The sequence below is a fragment of the Coregonus clupeaformis genome, chromosome 5 (assembly GCF_020615455.1).
Source record: "Coregonus clupeaformis isolate EN_2021a chromosome 5, ASM2061545v1, whole genome shotgun sequence".
Taxonomy (NCBI): domain Eukaryota; kingdom Metazoa; phylum Chordata; class Actinopteri; order Salmoniformes; family Salmonidae; genus Coregonus; species Coregonus clupeaformis.
The window spans coordinates 40748321-40768322 of NC_059196.1; the positions used below are offsets into that span (position 1 = coordinate 40748321).

General features: G+C 43.6%; 1 pseudogene; it reads left to right on the forward strand.

Annotated features, from left to right (window-relative positions):
- Nucleotides 1-7134: 7134 nt before the first annotated feature.
- On the forward strand, nt 7135-12547 carry LOC121557684 (annotated as a pseudogene).
- The last annotated feature ends 7455 nt before the right edge of the window (nt 12548-20002 follow it).

The following is a 20002-nucleotide window of genomic DNA, read 5'->3' on the forward strand; positions in this document are numbered from 1 at the left end:
AATGGTTTTGACTAGAAAAGGGGCTTGATTAATAACATCTCCCACTATCCCTTTAATATGTCTCTATATCTGTTTGTAGGGAGATGTTTTTTGACTGGGTGTGTATGTATCTATGTCTGAGTGTGTAACATGTATGGACTATGTGTAGGGAGCTGTTGACCCCCAAGCAGCACTATGACTGGGGACTGAGGGCTCTGAAGACAGTGCTGAGAGGTTGTGGCAGTCTGCTGCAGCAGCAGAGGAGGAGTGAGGCCAAGAACAAGAGTAAGACCCCTAAACTTTCACTTACTCCCCTCCCCCCCAAACATCCCTAATAGCCAAATACCCCCCTAAACTTTCACTTACTCCCCTCCCCCCCAAACATCCCTAATAGCCAAATACCCCCCTAAACTTTCACTTACTCCCCTCCCCCCTAAACATCCCTAATAGCCAAATACCCCCCTAAACTTTCACTTACTCCCCTCCCCCCCAAACATCCCTAATAGCCAAATACCCCCCTAAACTTCCACTTACTCCCCTTCCCCCCAAACATCCCTAATAGCCAAATACCCCCCTAAACTTTCACTTACTTCCCACCCCCAAAACATCCCCCAAATATCCCTCATAGCCAAAAAAAATACTAAACTTTCATCTGTGGGCTCTTTCGCCTCTCTCTGTCCTTTTGCCCTTTTCCTCAAACACTGGTCTTAGCTGAGTTGTTTTCCTCCCCCATCCCTCTCTCCCCTCTTCCCTCTTTACCTCTTCCTCTCTCCCTCCCCCTCTCTCTGACCTCTCCTTGCCTCCCCCCTGATGCCTGGATGTCCATATCTCTCTGATCCCCGGTTGATCTATCTGTTTCTCTCTCTCTCTCTCTCTCTCTCTCTCTCTCTCTCTCTCTCTCTCTCTCTCTCTCTCTCTCTCTCTCTCTCTCTCTCTCTCTCTCTCTCCCTCGTTTATTCTGTTTGTCAGAGAGCACGTTTGTCCCTATGGGTCTTGCTCTGTTTGCTCCATCTATTGTCAGGCCAAATGTTCCAGTGAAAAAACAGCCTTGCTTCTGTGCCTGTAGTGCCAGCAGCTTTAGAGAAGAGAACAAAAGTATTGATGAACTCTAAATCATGACACGGGTTGTAATTAGCACATTTATAAAGCTGCTGATGTAGCTAGTAGCGACAGTGTACCAGAAGAAACAAAGAAACAAGTTAACTTTTATACAAATGAACTCCTCTCTCCCCTATGTCCCCCAGTCAAGGAGAGGCGTCTGGTGGTGAACACCAGGTCCAAGCTGCCATTTGCAGACAGCAGTAGCAGGTTTGATGCCCTGGTCCAAGAGGTGTTCCCTGCATGCCGTCTACGAGGGGGCACGCCTCAAAATTATTCTCAGTCAGGTGGGGGACTATAGCCGTGTGTGTGTGTGTTTGTGACCGTGTGTTTGTGGGACACTCCCCATAGATGATGAAAACTCTGGTCTGGAGTTGTATGAGCTGTTTAGTCAAGAGGATAGAAGAAAGGATGGATGGATGGATAAAGTAGTTTTTTCTCTGTAGATGAAGAAGGCTCTGGAGCTCTGTGAGCAGTTGAGAAAGCGTATGGGAGTGGTGATTGTAGGTTCCAGCGGGGCAGGTAAATCTACAGTCATGTTCTAGTCATGTTCTAACCCCCCTCTTCTCTCTGTAGTGATGAGGACACAGATATGAGTGCGTTGGTCAAGTCGTGGCTGAAGGGTCAGCTTGATAAGTGTCGCAGTAACCTGGAGAACTAGATGGGAGACTACTTCCACAGAGGACTGGGTGTTTAAACAGGTGATACATACTGATACTGCCCTCTACTGGTCATAGTCAATAGCATTAACTGGATTTATGTAAACAAGTGGCGTTTTACCTGAAATATACTCTAGCCAATTGGTGTTTTACTCCAAATATACTCTAGCCAATTGGAGTTTTACCCCAAATATACTCTAGCCAATTGGAGTTTTACCCCAAATATACTGTAGTGGATTGGATATCTTCTGACTCTCTCTCCCCTGCTGTCTTTCCTCCTCTCTCTCTCTCTCTCTCTCTCTCTCTCTCTCTCTCTCTCTCTCTCTCTCTCTCTCTCTCTCTCTCTCTCTCTCTCTCTCTCTCTCTCTCTCTCTCTCTCTCTCTCTCTCTCACTATATATATATATATATCTATATATATATATACTGTATATATATGTGTATGTCTGTCATAATGACTTTATGGTGGAGACCAGTCTGGTTGGGACAGTGTTGAACAGTCTGTCCCACCTGAGTGGGGTCACAGAGCGTGGTTAGTCTCATCAGAGGGCTGGGCTGGTCGTGAACCTCAACCTCGAATCGCGACAGGACTTAGCCAAGGAGGTGAGACGAGGCGGTCAATCCATCCATTTATCTATCCATTCATCTGTTTATCCATCCATCCATCCATCCATCCATCCATTCATTCATTCATTCATTCATTCATTCATTCAATCATCCATCCATCCATCCATTAATCAACTAATCAACATCCTCACCATTATGTGTGTGTGTTTCCTGCAGGTGCTTGTCTGGGCTAGAGAGCGCAATCCTGACCCGGGGAAGCCCCTGGACATCCATTATGACCCTGAGTCTGTGTAGACTCTGGAACGTCCTGACGGCCTCAGCCTAGAAGAGCTCACACACTCCCCGTCATCCAGAGCCCCGACATGCAGAGAGGACTGCACTGCTTCTCCCACTGGCTCTCCTCCCAGCACAGACAACCCTTCATACTGGTGGGGCCTGAGGGCTGCGGCAAGGGGTAAACACACACACAAACACACAGGATGTTTAATACACTTTAATCAGATCATGCACACACCCCACTTACTGTTCAGGGAGAACGGTATGACACACACTTATGTCTCCAGGCATGTTTTATTTAAGGCGTGACCTTTCTTAGAATAGCACAGCGGACTGAGGGGCAGGCAGGGGGGCAGAGACTTGTTGAATCTACAGTCATTACTGTCATCCCTGGGGCACCCAGAAGAGGGAGGACACCTCTTATTGGCTTTTACACTCCACTTGAGCCCCCCTATGAAACACACACTCTCACACACACAACCCTAATCTCGCTGAAAGGTCAGGGCGCCATGGAAACGCTTGTGTCATCCCTGTCTGATGAAAAAACATCTAATTTCCACTGCTGCCCTCAGACACACACACATACATACACACACACACACACACACACACATCCCAATTATCCTATCTCAGTTTGCACCCTCACAAAATGTCCCCCCTCGCCCTGAGCTCTGTCTCACAAACTCAGTTAAACAGACCCCTGCGGCATCAACATTTTTCAGAGTTAATTCTCCTCTCCTCTCCTCTCCTCTCCTCTCCTCTCCTCTCCTCTCCTCTCCTCTCCTCTCCTCTCCTCTCCTCTCCTCTCCTCTCCTCTCCTCTCCTCTCCTCTCCTCTCCTCTCCTCTCCTCTCCTCTCCTCTCCTCTCCTCTCCTCTGTCATCCCCTCTTCATCCTCTGATATCTAACCTCTGTTAAGACTCATGTCCTCCTTCAATGTTATGGTCTCTGTATGGTCTGGCTTCTCTATTTGACATTCGGCCTATGTTCTGCTCACAGTATGTGTGTGTTAATGTGTGTGTGTGTTAATGTGTGTCTCTGTGTGTTCTCCAGTATGCTGCTGCGCTATGGGTTCTCTCGCCTGCGTTCCACTCAGGTAGCAGTGGTCCGCTGTAGCGCCCAGACTTCGTCTCGTCACGTCCTCCAGAAGCTCAGTCAGACCTGCCTGCTTCTCAGTTCCAACACGGGCCGGGCCTACAGACCCAAAGACTGTGAGAACCTGGTCCTCTACCTCAAAGACATCAACCTGCCCAAGCCTGACAAGTGGGGCACCAGCAACCTCATAGCCTTCTTACAGCAGGTACACAATACAGGACAATACAGTACAATACACTACAATACACTACAATACACTACAATACTGCCCTACCAAGCAAAAGAGCAGTAACTGCACACTTTGTCAAAATACATTAAATATACATTTATACATAAAACATACATTTATACATTAAATGCATGCTTTATCATGTGGACAAATATCCTGCCTCCATTGTGTTGTGTTATGGAGAAAATGTGGGCTCATGTTTGCAGTAACTGAAAAAAGTTACAGTGAAACCAAGGGAAAAGGCAGTAACTCTTTCACTGAGCTTTGGGCTGCAGTGTCTACGGTTTACCTCCGTATTACTTATTGTTCTTCGCACAAGTATCCAAACTATATGACACTGACAGCCACATACAAATAAATATATTTACAGAAGTTTGTGTTACATTCTTTTGGCATGGAAACTAATTCCAGTGTTATACTAAGCAAGAAGGCAGTAACTGCCGTCTAGAGTCAAAGGTCATGTCAGAGGTCAGGGTCAATATGATTAAAAAATAACCTCATTGTAAGAAAACAGATAACCGCATCTCCAATAATCTGCCTACAATTCATTTGGCTGGACAATAAAACAACTTTGAAGTCATTTTTCTCAGTTTTACTCTATTAGCAGTTACTGCTCATTTGCTTGGTAGGGCAGAATACACTACACTACAGTACAATACAGTACTATACACTACACTACAGTACAATACAGTACTATACACTACACTACAGTACAATACAGTACTATACAATACACTACAGTACAATACAGTACTATACAATACACTACAGTACAATACAGTACTATACACTACACTACAGTACAATACAGTACTATACACTACACTACAGTACAATACAGTACTATACAATACACTACAGTACAATACAGTACTATACAATACACTACAGTACAATACAGTACTATACACTACACTACAGTACAATACAGTACTATACAATACACTGCAGTAAAATACAGTACTATACAATACACTACAGTACAATACAGTACTATACAATACACTACAGTACAATACAGTACTATACAATACACTACAGTACAATACAGTACTATACAATACACTACAGTACAATACAGTACTATACAATACACTACAGTACAATACAGTACTATACAATACACTACAATACACTACAGTACAATACAGTACTATACAATACACTACAGTACAATACAGTACTATACAATATACTACACTACAATACAGTACTATACACTACACTACAGTACAATACAGTACTATACAATACACTACAGTACAAAACAGTACTATACAATACACTACAGTACAATACAGTACTATACATTACACTACAGTACAATACAATACAGTACTATACAATACACTACAGTACAATACAGTACTATACAATACACTACAGTACAATACAGTACTATACAATACACTACAGTACAATACAGTACTAGACAATACACTACAGTACAATACAATACCATACAATACACTACAATACACTACAGTACAATACAGTACTATACAATACACTACAGTACAATACAGTATTATACAATACACTACAGTACAATACAGTACTATACACTACAGTACAATACAGTACTATACAATACACTACAGTACAATACAATACTATACAATACACTACAGTACAATACAGTACTATACAATACACTACAGTACAATACAGTACTACACAATACACTACAGTACAATACAGTACTATACAATACACTACAGTACAATAAAGTACTATACAATACACTACAGTACAATACAGTACTATACAATACACTACAGTACAATACAGTACTATACAATACACTACAGTACAATACAGTACTATACAATACACTACAGTACAATACAGTACTATACAATACACTACAGTACAATACAGTACTATACAATACACTACAATACACTACAGTACAATACAGTACTATACAATACACTACAGTACAATACAGTACTATACAATACACTACAGTACAATACAGTACTATAAACTACACTACAGTACAATACAGTACTATACAATACACTACAGTACAATACAATACAGAACTATACAATACACTACAGTACAATACAGTACTATACAATACACTACAGTATAATACAGTACTATACAATACACTACAGTACAATACAGTACTATACAATACACTACAGTACAATACAGTACTATACAATACACTACAGTACAATACAGTACTATACAATACATTACAGTACAATACAGTACTATACAATACACTACAGTACAATACAGTACTATACAATACACTACAGTACAATACAGTACTATACACTACACTACAGTACAATACAGTACTATACAATACATTACAGTACAATACAGTACTATACAATACACTACAGTACAATACAGTACTATACAATACACTACAGTACAATACAGTACTATACACTACACTACAGTACAATACAGTACTATACAATACACTACAGTACAATACAGTACTATACAGTACACTACAGTACTATACAGTACTATACAATACACTACAGTACAATACAATACTATACAATACACTACAGTACAATACAGTACTATACAATACACTACAGTACAATACAGTACTATACAATACACTACAGTACAATACAGTACTATTAAATACACTACAGTACTATACAATACACTACAGTACAATACAGTACTATACAATACACTACAGTACAATACAGTACTATACAATACACTACTGTACAATACAGTACTATACAATACACTACAGTACAATACAATACAGTACTATACAATACACTACAGTACAATGCGCTACTATACAAAACACTACAGTACAATACAGTACTATACAATACACTACAGTACAATACACTACTATACAATACACTACAGTACAATACACTATAATACACTAAAATACACTGCAATACACTGCAATACACTGCAATAAACTACAATACAATATACTACAATACACTGCAATACACTACAATACACTACAATACAATACAGTACAATAAATACAACACAATACAACGCAACATAACACAACCTCAATCAATGCAATGTAACATAACACAACACTGAAAATACATTATTTATTGATCGATGTGTAAGACAGAAATGAGTCAAGCTTTCATAACGTGACAGAGTTCTCCTCTCTCCACCTTGTGGGTTGTAGGTGCTGACGTACCATGGGTTGTATGATGAGAACCTAGAGGGTGGGTCCAGAGAACTTCCAGGTGGTGGGCTGCATGTCAGCAGGAGGCGCTGTGGGACGACACACACTCACCTCCTGCTTCACCTCCATAGTATGCATCTGCACCATAGAGTGAGTATGGCTACACACACACACACACACACACACACACACACACACACACACACACACACACACACACACACACACACACACACACACACACACACACACACACACACACACACACACACACATTATGTTCTTCTATCCTCGTGGGGACATAAAAAAAAAATGCCATTCAAAATCCTATTTTCCCTAACTTCTAACCCTTAACCCTAACCCTAACCCTAAACCTAACCCCTAAGCTTAAAATAGCCTTTCATGGGAAATGTCACCACGAGGGAGAATTTTCCTTGTTTCACTATCGTTGTTTGGATTTTTGGACAGAAGAACCCCCCCTCCCCAAACACACACACTAACACTCACCCACTCTCTCCTCTCTAGTTATCCAGACAGGGAGCAGCTTCAGACCATCTACTATGCGTACCTGCAGCCTGTTCTCCAGAGGAGCCTTGGGAGCCAGGCAGCCTGGGCCAGCACTGGGAAAACACACCAGCTAGCAGGGTCTCTGGAACAGGTGTGTGTGTGTGTGTGTGTCTGTGCTGTCTCAGATGAGTTTATGTGTTATCAGACTAAAGCTTCAGCTTTAAGCTGCTCTAGTCTTTCCAAGTAGCAGCTTTAGATTAGACTGCTCTTATCACAGCACGTACTTACTGCCTCTTATATCTAATCCTCACTCTTAGGGGGGCAAACAGAAACCACACACTATACAGACATTTATTACACAGGTGGGTGTGTGTTTGCCTTTCTAACTCTCTGTTCCTCTGGTCTCAGGTGAAGGCTAAGTTCATGGAGGATGACCACAGCCTCTACCTGTTCACACCGTGTGTCCTCACCCAGTGGGTGCTCAGCCTGCTACGATATGACCTGACCGCAGGTGAGTCAACCACAACAGCACGGTCAAACCACGTGGTCAGATCACACTTCATACCACTGACTCTACTTCCACAGGGTTAAAACAACAGGGTTAAATCAACTCTCTCATAGTTCACTGGAACCTATAGTCAGACCACAGGGTTAAATCAACTCTCTCATAGTTCACTGGAACCTCTAGTCAGACCACAGAGTTACATCAACTCTCTCATAGTCCACTGGAACCTCTAGTCAGACCACAGGGTTAAATCAACTCTCTCATAGTCCACTGGAACCTCTAGTCAGACCACAGAGTTAAATCAACTCTCTCATAGTCCACTGGAACCTCTAGTCAGACCACAGGGTTCAAGCAACTCTCTCATAGTCCACTGGAACCTCTAGTCAGACCACAGGGTTCAAGCAACTCTCTCATAGTCCACTGGAACCTCTAGTCAGACCACAGGGTTAAATCAACTCTCATAGTCCACTGGAACCTCTAGTCAGACCACAGCGTTAAATCAACTCTCTCATAGTCCACTGGAACCTCTACAGGGTTAAATCACACGATCAGACCACAATCAGCACACCAAGGTTTGCCAAAATAGGGGTCGCGACCCCACGTGGAAATGGGGTCGTGAGATAAAATGTATGCTTGGTTCATAGAACCAGGGTTACGTCAGTAACCTCCTGTAGCTGCTACATGCGGTTGTAATAAACAGAGCGGTGTCTGTTTTCTTCCTACAAATGTGTCTTTATCTTTTTAATGGTTTAAGCTACACAATATTATGACCCCATCACTGAAAGATAAGACTCTCAGGAACACGTATGTACGCCCTGTTTCCCTCTACTATGCCCACAAGACATTAGAGCTGAGTGGACAAGAGCTCTAAATCAAACGGGGGGAAAAGATCATCATCAAGGATGATGTTAGTTTTCTACACAGAAAATTGTACAACATTATTGCCTGATGATCTTCTGAACTTCCCAATACCTTTCTGATGCATTTCAGTCACTTCAAACCTTACTGTCTTCATATTTACAGTCAGACTGATTTGTAATAGACTTTCATAACCCCAAGTAAAAAAGTTAAAATTGGCCGTTTATTACATAACCTTTTTTCATGGGGGGGGGTCAAAAAAAGTTGTTGGCCAAACAAGTTTAGGAACCCTTGCACTACACCATCTTTTTTGGGACCCATTTTGACATGGCGATGTCACCAAAAAGTAAAAAATAAATGTCTGCAATACTTAGTTCTGCTAATTGCATGGGTTTTCTCTCTTGTTGCCGACTTCTCATTGAAAACATCTAATTATTTCGTAACTGTCTTAACTTATATTGTACTGGCCTTTGATTCTAGCTGCTGTTGGATATTTCTGAATATCCTCTGAAAGTCAGTAGTTCTCTCCCTCTCCCTGCCTCCTGCATTAACCATCACTTTCTTCCTCTCTTTCGCTCCCCTGTTCTGCTCCCTCTGTCACCCGTCTGTCTCTCTCTCTCTTTCATCATCCCCTTCTCTCTGTCCTCCTTCATCTCTCCCTCTGTCACTCTCTCCCTCCCTCCTGCAATGTGTTCGTCCTGTGATAGGGAGTCCAATCAGTCATTTTAATTAAAAGCGTTTGCTGACATTTATTTTTATTTTTTATACGACTCATCGTTTTTTACTCTCCCTCCCTGCTGCTGTTTACCTTTTCTACACGGTATGTCACAACTCACTCTCTCATCACTTCAACTCTCTTCTCTGGTGTGTGAGTGTGCACTCTGAGCTGTCTTGATCTTGATGCTGCGTGTCTTTTTGCAGTATGTTATAATGTAGTAGTGAACACTGAGTGTACAAAACATTAAGAACACCTGCTCTTTCCATGACAGAGACTGACCAGGTGAATCCTGGTGAAAGCTATGATCCCTTACTGATGTCACTTGTTAAATCCACTTCAACCAGTGTAGATGAAGGGGAGGAGACGGGTTAAAGAAGGATCTTTAAGCCTTGAGACAATTGAGATTGTGTATATATGCCATTCAGAGGGTGAATGGGCAAGACACAATATTTAAGTGCGTTTGAACGGGGTATGGTAGTAGGTGCCAGGTGCACCGGTTTGTGTCAAGAACTGCAATGCTGCTGTTTTCTTTTTTACACTCAACAGTTTCCTGTGTGTATCAAAAATGGTCCACCACCCAAAGGACATCCAGCCAACTTGACACAACTGTGGGAAACATTGGAGTCAACATGGGCCAGCATCCCTGTGGAATCCTTTCAACACCTTGAATTGAGGCTGTTCTGAGGGCAAAAAGGGGTGGGGGGGTGGGGTGCAACTCAATATTAGGAAGGTGTTCTTAATGTTTTGTACACTCAACGTATGTGTGTGTATTTACCCTTTAATCAGTGTATTAACCCTCCTCTCTGTGTCTGTAAGGAACTAATATAACAGACTCAGTGTTGGAGGTGGTAGCCTATGAGGCCAGGAGGCTGTTCAGAGACCGACTGATCTCCTCGAAAGACATCCATTCCTTTGACAACATCCTCTCCTCCGTCATATGAGGGGACTGGGGCTCCGACGCAATCGACAACATGACAGGTAACACACACACACACATCTCAGTGCTCCTCTCCCTCTGCACAGTGTGTGTGTGTGACCAGTATGACAGTGGGTTCTCTGTAGTTGGTTTCTCTGTGAAATGGGTTCTGTGTGTATCGTCTTGTCCTGTAAATGGGTTCTGTGTGTATGGTCTTGTCCTGTAAATGGGTTCTGTGTGTATGGTCTTGTCCTGTAAATGGGTTCTGTGTGTATGGTCTTGTCCTGTAAATGGGTTATGTGTGAATGGTCTTGTCCTGTAAATGGGTTCTGTGTGTATGGTCTTGTCCTGTAAATGGGTTCTGTGTGTATGGTCTTGTCCTGTAAATGGGTTCTGTGTGTATGGTCTTGTCCTGTAAATGGGTTCTGTGTGTATGGTATTTTCCTGTAAATGGGTTCTGTGTGTATGGTATTTTCCTGTAAATGGGTTCTGTGTGTATGGTCTTGTCCTGTAAATGGGTTATGTGTGTATGGTCTTGTCCTGTAAATGGGTTCTGTGTGTATGGTCTTGTCCTGTAAATGGGTTCTGTGTGTATGGTCTTGTCCTGTAAATGGGTTCTGTGTGTATGGTATTTTCCTGTAAATGGATTCTGTGTGTATGGTCTTGTCCTGTAAATGGGTTCTGTGTGTATGGTTCCTGTCCTGTAAATGGGTTATGTGTGTATGGTCTTGTCCTGTAAATGGGTTCTGTGTGTATGGTCTTGTCCTGTAAATGGGTTCTGTGTGTATGGTCTTGTCCTGTAAATGGGTTCTGTGTGTATGGTCTTGTCCTGTAAATGGGTTCTGTGTGTATGGTATTTTCCTGTAAATGGGTTCTGTGTGTATGGTCTTGTCCTGTAAATGGGTTCTGTGTGTATGGTCTTGTCCTGTAAATGGGTTATGTGTGTATGGTCTTGTCCTGTAAATGGGTTCTGTGTGTATGGTCTTGTCCTGTAAATGGGTTCTCTGTGTATGGTATTTTCCTGTAAATGGGCTCTGTGTGTATGGTCTTGTCCTGTAAATGGGTTCTGTGTGTATGGTCTTGTCCTGTAAATGGGTTCTGTGTGTATGGTATTTTCCTGTAAATGTGTTCTGTGTGTATGGTCTTGTCCTGTAAATGGGTTCTGTGTGTATGGTATTTTCCTGTAAATGGGTTCTGTGTGTATGGTATTTTCCTGTAAATGGGTTCTGTGTGTATGGTATTTTCCTGTAAATGGGTTCTGTGTGTATGGTATTTTCCTGTAAATGGGTTCTGTGTGTATGGTCTTGTCCTGTAAATGGGTTTTGTGTGTATGGTATTTTCCTGTAAATGGGTTCTGTGTGTATGGTCTTGTCCTGTAAATGGGTTCTGTGTGTATGATCTTGTCCTGTAAATGGGTTCTACGTGAAGTGGGGTTAGTGTGTGTGTGTGTGTGTGTGTGGGTGGGGGTGTGTGGATGGGTGTGTGTGTGTGTGTGGGTGGGTGGGTGGGTTGGTGTGTGCGAATGTACTGATGTGTGTCTATATAACAGTGTGTATAACTGTATTTTCTACCTGCAGATGGTTTCTATGTGACGTGGGGTGCGTCTGATGGAGGGGGAGTGATGGCCCCTGGTCAGTCCCTGCCCCTACACGGTAAATCTCTGGGACGCTTCGACTGTGCCGACCTACGCCAGGTCATACACAAGGTCAGTGTCGGTGTCTGTTTGTATTGTGTATGACAGGGAGAGAGAGTGTGTGTGTGTGTGTATTAATGCATCTCTCTCCTCTGTAGGGAGCGGTCCTGTATGGTCATGACAACAGGGAGTTTGACCTACTGTTGTTCTGGGAGGTGTCTTACTGAGTGGCCCGGGGGGCTCTCTGCTCCCGGCCGGATGCAGTGGGGTGGGCAGATGCACTGCCACATACATGGTTTCACACATTCATGGATACACACTCTACACACCCAAGACCTCCCGCGGATAGTCACTCAAACACAACCTGAAGACCGTAAGATATCATACCTCTGTGTCTGTCTGTACAGTGAGGGAAAAAAGTATTTGATCCCCTGCTGATTTTGTACGTTTGCGCACTGACAAAGACATGATCAGTCAAAAATTTTAATGGTAGGTTTATTTGAACAGTGGGGGACAGAATAATAACAAAATAATCCAGAAAAACTCATGTCAAAAATGTTATAAATTGATTTGCATTTTAATGAGGGAAGTAAGTATTTGACCCCTCTGCAAAACATGACTTAGTACTTGGTGGCAAAACCCTTGTTGGCAATCACAGAGGTCAGACGTTTCTTGTAGTTGGTCACCAGGTTTGCACACATCTCAGGAGGGATTTTGTTCCACTCCTCTTTGTAGATCTTCTCCAAGTTATTAAGGTTTCAAGGCTGATGTTTGGCAACTCGAACCTTCAGCTCCCTCCACAGATTTTCTATGGGATTAAGGTCTGGAGACTGGCTAGGCCACTCCAGGACCTTAATGTGCTTCTTCTTGAGCCACTCCTTTGTTGCCTTGGCCGTGTGTTTTGGGTCATTGTCATGCTGGAATACCCATCCACAACCCATTTTCAATGCCCTGGCTGAGGGAAGGTTCTCACACAAGAATTGACGGTACATGGCCCCGTCCATCGTCCCTTTGATGCAGTGAAGTTGTCCTGTCCCCTTAGCAGAAAAACACCTCGATGTTTGATGGTGGGGATGGTGTTCTTGGGGTCATAGGCAGCACTTCTCCAAACACGGCGAGTTGAGTTGATGCCAAAGAGCTTGATTTTGGTCTCATCTGACCACAACACTTTCACTCAGTTCTCCTCTGAATCATTCAGATGTTCATTGGCAAACTTCAGACGGGCATGTATATGTGCTTTCTTGAGCAGGGGGACCTTGCGGGTGCTGCAGGATTTCAGTCCTTCACGGCGTAGTGTGTTACCAATTGTTTTCTTGGTGACTATGGTCCCAGCTGCCTTGAGATCATTGACAAGATCCTCCCGTGTAGTTCTGGGCTGATTCCTCACCGTTCTCATGATCATTGCAACTCCATGAGGTGAGATCTTGCATGGAGCCCCAGGCCGAGGGAGATTGACAGTTCTTTTGCGTTTCTTCCATTTGCGAATAATCGCACAAACTGTTGTCACCTTCTCACCAAGCTGCTTGGCGATGGTCTTGTAGCCAATTCCAGCCTTGTGTAGGTCTACAATCTTGTCCCTGACATCCTTGGAGAGCTCTTTGGTCTTGGCCATGGTGGAGAGTTTGGAATCTGATTGATTGATTGCTTCTGTGGACAGGTGTCTTTTTTACAGGTAACAAGCTGAGATTAGGAGCACTCCCTTTAAGAGTGTGCTCCTAATCTTAGCTCGTTACCTGTATAAAAGACACCTGGGAGCCAGAAATCTTTCTGATTGAGATGGGGTCAAATACTTATTTCCCTCATTAAAATGCAAATCAATTTCTAAAATTTTTGACATGCGTTTTTCTGGATTTTTTTGTTTTTATTCTGTCTCTCACTGTTCAAGTAAACCTACCATTAACATTATAGACTGATCATTTCTTTGTCAGTGGGCAAACGTACAAAATCAGCAGGGGATCAAATACTTTTTTCCCTCACTGTATGTCTGTCTGTCTGTCTTTCTGTGGGTGCGTATGGGTGACTAATGCGTTAGTGTGCAGTGTTTCCCTTATATTCATTTAGCAGAGGCAGACTTAAAAAATTAAAATAATAATAATACTTTTCGGGATGGTAAACCGCTTTCAATGTAAGTGTACTGACATCAGTGTTATATGTGTTGTAGATGAGGTACTGGTCAGGGGTCTGTACTGTACTGAGATCAGTGTTATATGTGTTGTAGATGAGGTACTTGCCTGGGGTCTGTACTGTACTGTACTGAGATCAGTGTTATATGTGTTGTAGATGAGGTACTTAGCCTGGGGTCTGTATTTTACTGTACTGAGATCAGTGTGTGTTATATGTGTGTTGTAGGTGAGGTTCCAGGCCTGTACTCCCCAGTGGAGCTGGAGCTCCTCCTCTCCTCTCTCAAAGATCCTGCATCCCAGGACGGATTCACTGGACCCCACTTCAACTACTTTACCTACCGTGAGAGACTCATCAATCTAGCTACTCATCTACATTTACATTACATTACATTTTAGTCATTTAAGTCATTTAACGTTTCTAGAGTGACTTACAATTAGGGTTAAGTGCTTTGCTCAAGGGCACATCGACAGATCTACACATCCTCTGTTCTCTCATGTTCTCTCATGTCCTCTCTCTCTCTCCCCTCCTCTCCCTTTGTCGTTCTCCTCTACCCTGTTTATTGTAATGCTGTGTGTGTTCTGTAGATGCTGCAGGATCAGATCAATAAATGTCTCTTCCCTCTGAGTTCCTCTGACTAAACTACTGGCATTTCAGCTGGGGGGTAAAGGGACAAGGACAGCAGTACACTCTTTCTTTTTGTTTCACTCCCTCTTCATCTCTCTCTCTCTCTCTCTCTCTCTCTCTCTCTCTCTCTCTCTCTCTCTCTCTCTCTCTCTCTCTCTCTCTCTCTCTCTCTCTCTCTCTCTCTTCATCTCTCTCTTCATCTCTCTCTCTCTCGCTCTCTCGCGCTCTCTCTCGCTCTCTCGCGCTCTCTCTCCCTCTCTCTCTCTCTCTCTCTCTCTCTCTCTCTCTCTCTCTCTCTCTCTCTCTCTCTCTCTCTCTCTCTCTCTCTCTCTCTCTCTCTCTCTCTCTCTCTCTCTCTCTCTCTCTCTCTCTCTCTCCCTTTCAATCTCTCACACTCAAATTCAAAATTCAAGCTGCTATATTGGCATGAAAAACATTGTGTCAATATTGCCAAAGCAACAATGTATACAATATACATTGTAATAAATTAATAATGAATGAAATAAAATAAAGAAAATGGTAGAAAATAATTATACAAACAAAATAAATGAATGTAAAAAAAATGGTAATAGTCAATAGTAGAAATATAAAAGGCTAAACATGGAAAATGAAACTATAACTAATTTATAACTAACTGTCAGGCCTGGTTGTTGTCCAATTCGCCAAGGCCTTTTCTGTGACAACTGCTGAGCAGATTCCAATGACAGCTCTCTCTCTCTCTCTCTCTCTCTCTCTCTCTCTCTCCTTCCTTCTTTCAGTCTTGTTTGTGTTGTCCCTCCCAGCGTCGGGTCAGGGTGATCTGCTCCTCTTTCTCTCTCCCTCTCTCTCTCTCTCAATTCAATTCAATTTCAATTTAAGGGCTTTATTGGCATGGGAAACGTGTGTTAACATTGCCAAAGCAAGTGAAGTAGATAGTAAACAAAAGTGAAATAAACAATAAATATTAACAGTAAACATTACACTCAGAAGTTTCAAAAGAATAAAGACATTTCAAATGTCATATTATGTATATATACAGTGTTGTAACAATGTGCAAAGAGTTAAAGTACAAATGGGAAAATAAATAAACATAAATATGGGTTGTATTTACAACAATGATGTTTGTTCTTCACTGGTTGCCCTTTTCTTGTGGCAACAGGTCACAAATCTTGCAGCTGTGATGGCACACTGTGGTTTTTCACCCAGTAGATAAGGGAGTTTATCAAAATTGGGTTTGTTTTCGAATTCTTTGTGGATCGCTGTAATCTGAGGGAAATATGTGTCTCTAATATGGTCATACATTTGGCAGGAGGTTAGGAAGTGCAGCTCAGTTTCCACCTCATTTTGTGGGCAGTGTGCACATAGTCTGTCTTCTCTTGAGAGCCAGGTCTGCCTACGGCGGCCTTTCTCAATAGCAAGGCTATGCTCACTGAGTCTGTACATAGTCAAAGCTTTCCTTAAGTTTGGGTCAGTCACAGTGGTCAGGTATTCTGCCACTGTGTACTCTCTGTTTAGGGCCAAATAGCATTCTAGTTTGCTCTGTTTTTTTGTTTGTTCTTTCCAATGTGTCAAGTAATTCTCTTTTTGTTTTCTCATGATTTGGTTGGGTCTAATTGTGTTGTTGTTGTTGTTGTTGTTGTCCTGGGGCTGTGTGGGGTCTGTTTGTGTTTGTGAACAGAGGCCCAGGACAAGCTTACTTAGGGGACTCTTCTCCAAGTTCATCTCTCTGTAGGTGATGGCTTTGTTATGGAAGGTTTGGGAATCGCTTCCTTTTAAGTGGTTATAGAATTTAACGGCTCTTTTCTGGATTTTGATAATTAGCGGGTATTGGCCTAATTCTGCTCTGCATGCATTATTTGGTGTTTTACGTTGTACACGGAGGATGTTTTTGCAGAGTCTCTCTCTCTCTCTCTCTCTCTCTCTCTCTCTCTCTCTCTCTCTCTCTCTCTCTCTCTCTCTCTCTCTCTCTCTCTCTCTCTCTCTCTCTCTCTCTCTCTCTCTCTCTCTCTCTCTCTCTCTATTCCTCTCTCTCTCTCTCTCTCTCTCTCTCTCTCTCTCTCTCTCTCTCTCTCTCTCTCTCTCTCTCTCTCTCTCTCCCCCTCTCTCTCTCTCTCTTTCTCTCTTTCCTTCCTTCTTTCCTTCTCTCTTTCAGTCTTGTTTGTGTTGTCCCTCCCAGCGTCGGGTCAGGGTGATCTGTGTCGGTCCTTCCTGATGATCCATGAGTCTTGTAGAGATTATGGAGCCACAGCCAGTCAGCACATGGCCTTCCTCCACGTCTACACCTCCATTTAAAGCAGCAAACAGAGCCAGCTCACTCTCAGACAGCAACACCTACAGGTAACACACACCATATACACACCATATACACACACTTGGCATTCACTTAGCGCTCACACACAAACTCCCTGCAGCAGTGCATATGCAGATGTTTGTGTTAACTGTTTTGGATGAAACAGTCTGCTGAATGAACATATTGTCATATCATGAGACCTAATTGTGACATCTGATGTGATTGGCTGTGTCCCCCCAGGCAGGCGTGTCTAAACTGAATGAAGCGAACTGAAGGATTGAAAGCACACTGTGTGTAGGCTGGGGTGAGGTGAGCATTGGAGTATGCTTGTACTTTTGTGCACAGTTGTTTCTCTGGCATGAGCTGTCATTTTGTGTGTGTGTGTGTGTGTGTGTGTGTGTGTGTGTGTGTGTGTGTGTGTGTGTGTGTGTGTGTGTGTGTGTGTGTGTGTGTGTGTGTGTGTGTGTGTGTGTGTGTGTGTGTGTGTGTGTGTGTGTGTGTGTGTGTGTGTGTGTGTGTGTGTGTGTGTGTGTGTGTGTGTGTGTGTGGAGCATGGCGGGTCTCTTTGACACCTCTTTAAGCCTGCGGTGGACAGGCCTGGTTGTTGTCCGATTCGCCAAGGCCTTTTCTGTGACAACTGCTGAGCAGATTCCAATGACAGCTCCTCTCTTTCTTTCTTTCTTTCTTTCTTTCTTTCTTTCTTTCTTTCTTTCTTTCTTTCTTTCTTTCTTTCTTTCTTTCTTTCTTTCTTTCTTTCTTTCTTTCTTTCTTTCTTTCTTTCTTTCTTTCTTTCTTTCTTACTTTCTTTACTTTACTTACTTACTTACTTACTTACTTACTTACTTACTTACTTACTTACTTACTTACTTACTTACTTACTTACTTACTTACTTACTTACTTTCTTTCTTTACTTTCTCTTTCTTTCTTTCTTTCTTTCTTTCTTTCTTTCTTTCTTTCTTCTTTCTTTCTTTCTTTCTTTCTTTTTCTTTCTTTCTTTCTTTCTTTCCCTTTCTCTCGCTCTCGCTCTCTCTCTCTGTCTCTCTCTCTCTCTGTCTCTCTCTCTCTCTCTCTCTCTCTCTCTCTCTCTCTCTCTCTCTCTCTCTCTCTCTCTCCCTCTCTCTCTCTCTCTCTCTCTCTCCCCTCTCTCTCTCTCTCTCTCTCTCTCAATTAAATTACATTCAAAGGGCTGTCTCAGTCATAGACTGAGACAGGGGTCCCCACAGGGACTTCAATCTCCTTCAGGCTGATGTACTGCACCAACTTTTCATCCAAACTTTCTCTTTGTTTACACCCCTTCTCTCTCCCTGCTGCTCTCTACCGCATAGTGTATGTGTGTCCTCATAGCCAATGTTTTCTCTGTTTCTTCCCCTTTCCCCTTCTCCCTGATGGGTAGATGTACTGGGGAGAACTCTGTTCATTAGTTAAGATATCTCCCCATCTCTCTCAGTGGGGGGTTGAGTCTTCAGTCACAGAGATGAAGGGAGAGAGCGAGAGATGGCGGGACATAATTTGAGCTGTCAGTTGATGAGGGGTGTGAGTTTGGGGAGTGATAATTAGGAGGCAGATGCGTCCCTGTGGGCAGGAACAACTCTCCCATGTAGCTGCAGACAGGAAACAGGGAGTTGGAGGGGAGGAGGGATGGGGAGGAAGGGACGTGGAGGAATGGGGGTAGATGAGGAGGTTGAGGGGAGGAGGGATGGGAGGAAGGGAATGGGGGGTAGATGAGGAGGTTGAGGGGAGGAGGGATGGGAGGAAGGGACGTGGAGGAATGGGGGTAGATGAGGAGGTTGAGGGGAGGAGGGATGGGAGGAAGGGACGTGGAGGAATGGGGTAGATGAGGAGGTTGAGGGGAGGAGGGATGGGAGGAAGGGACGTGGAGGAATGGGGGTAGATGAGGAGGTTGAGGGGAGGAGGGATGGGAGGAAGGGACGTGGAGAATGGGGTAGATGAGGAGGTTGAGGGGAGGAGGGATGGGAGGAAGGGACGTGGAGGAATGGGGGTAGATGAGGAGGTTGAGGGGAGGAGGGATGGGAGGAAGGGACTTGGAGAAATGGGGTAGATGAGGAGGTTGAGGGGAGGAGGGATGGGAGGAAGGGACGTGGAGGAATGGGGGTAGATGAGGAGGTTGAGGGGAGGAGGGATGGGAGGAAGGGACGTGGAGGAATGGGGGTAGATGAGGAGGTTGAGGGGAGGAGGGATGGGGAGAGACAGGGAGGATGAGAGGAGAGAATGAGGTGGAAGAAAATTTAAATTTTTTGACTCAGATGACTTTTCATTACCAATCAGTCTCCCTCCTTCCCTCCCACCCTCCACCCTCCGCTGTCAATTAATCTTTCACCCCTCCCAGAAGGGACTCCATCACTTCCTTTATATGCGTCTGGTTCGACTTCAGGCACTAGCCAACTCCCCTTCCCTCCCCTCTCTGCTTTGGGTTTCAGAATGCCATTGACCAGAAGACTGAGATGCTCAGGAGGTGTCTAAGTGTGAAGAGAGGAAGGGGAAAATAGACGACGAGATGAGAGAAGTGCAGGTGAAAACAACCAGACTATCCTCACAGCACCCAAACACGTCCCCACATTCACATCCTTGCATTATCCCCAACACACGTCCCCACATTCACATCCCTGCGTTATCCCCAAAACACGTCCCCACATTCACATCCCTGCGTTATCCCCAACACACGTCCCCACATTCACATCCCTGCATTATCGCCAACACACGTCCCCACATTCACATCCCTGCATTATCCCCAACACACGTCCCCACATTCACATCTCTGCATTATC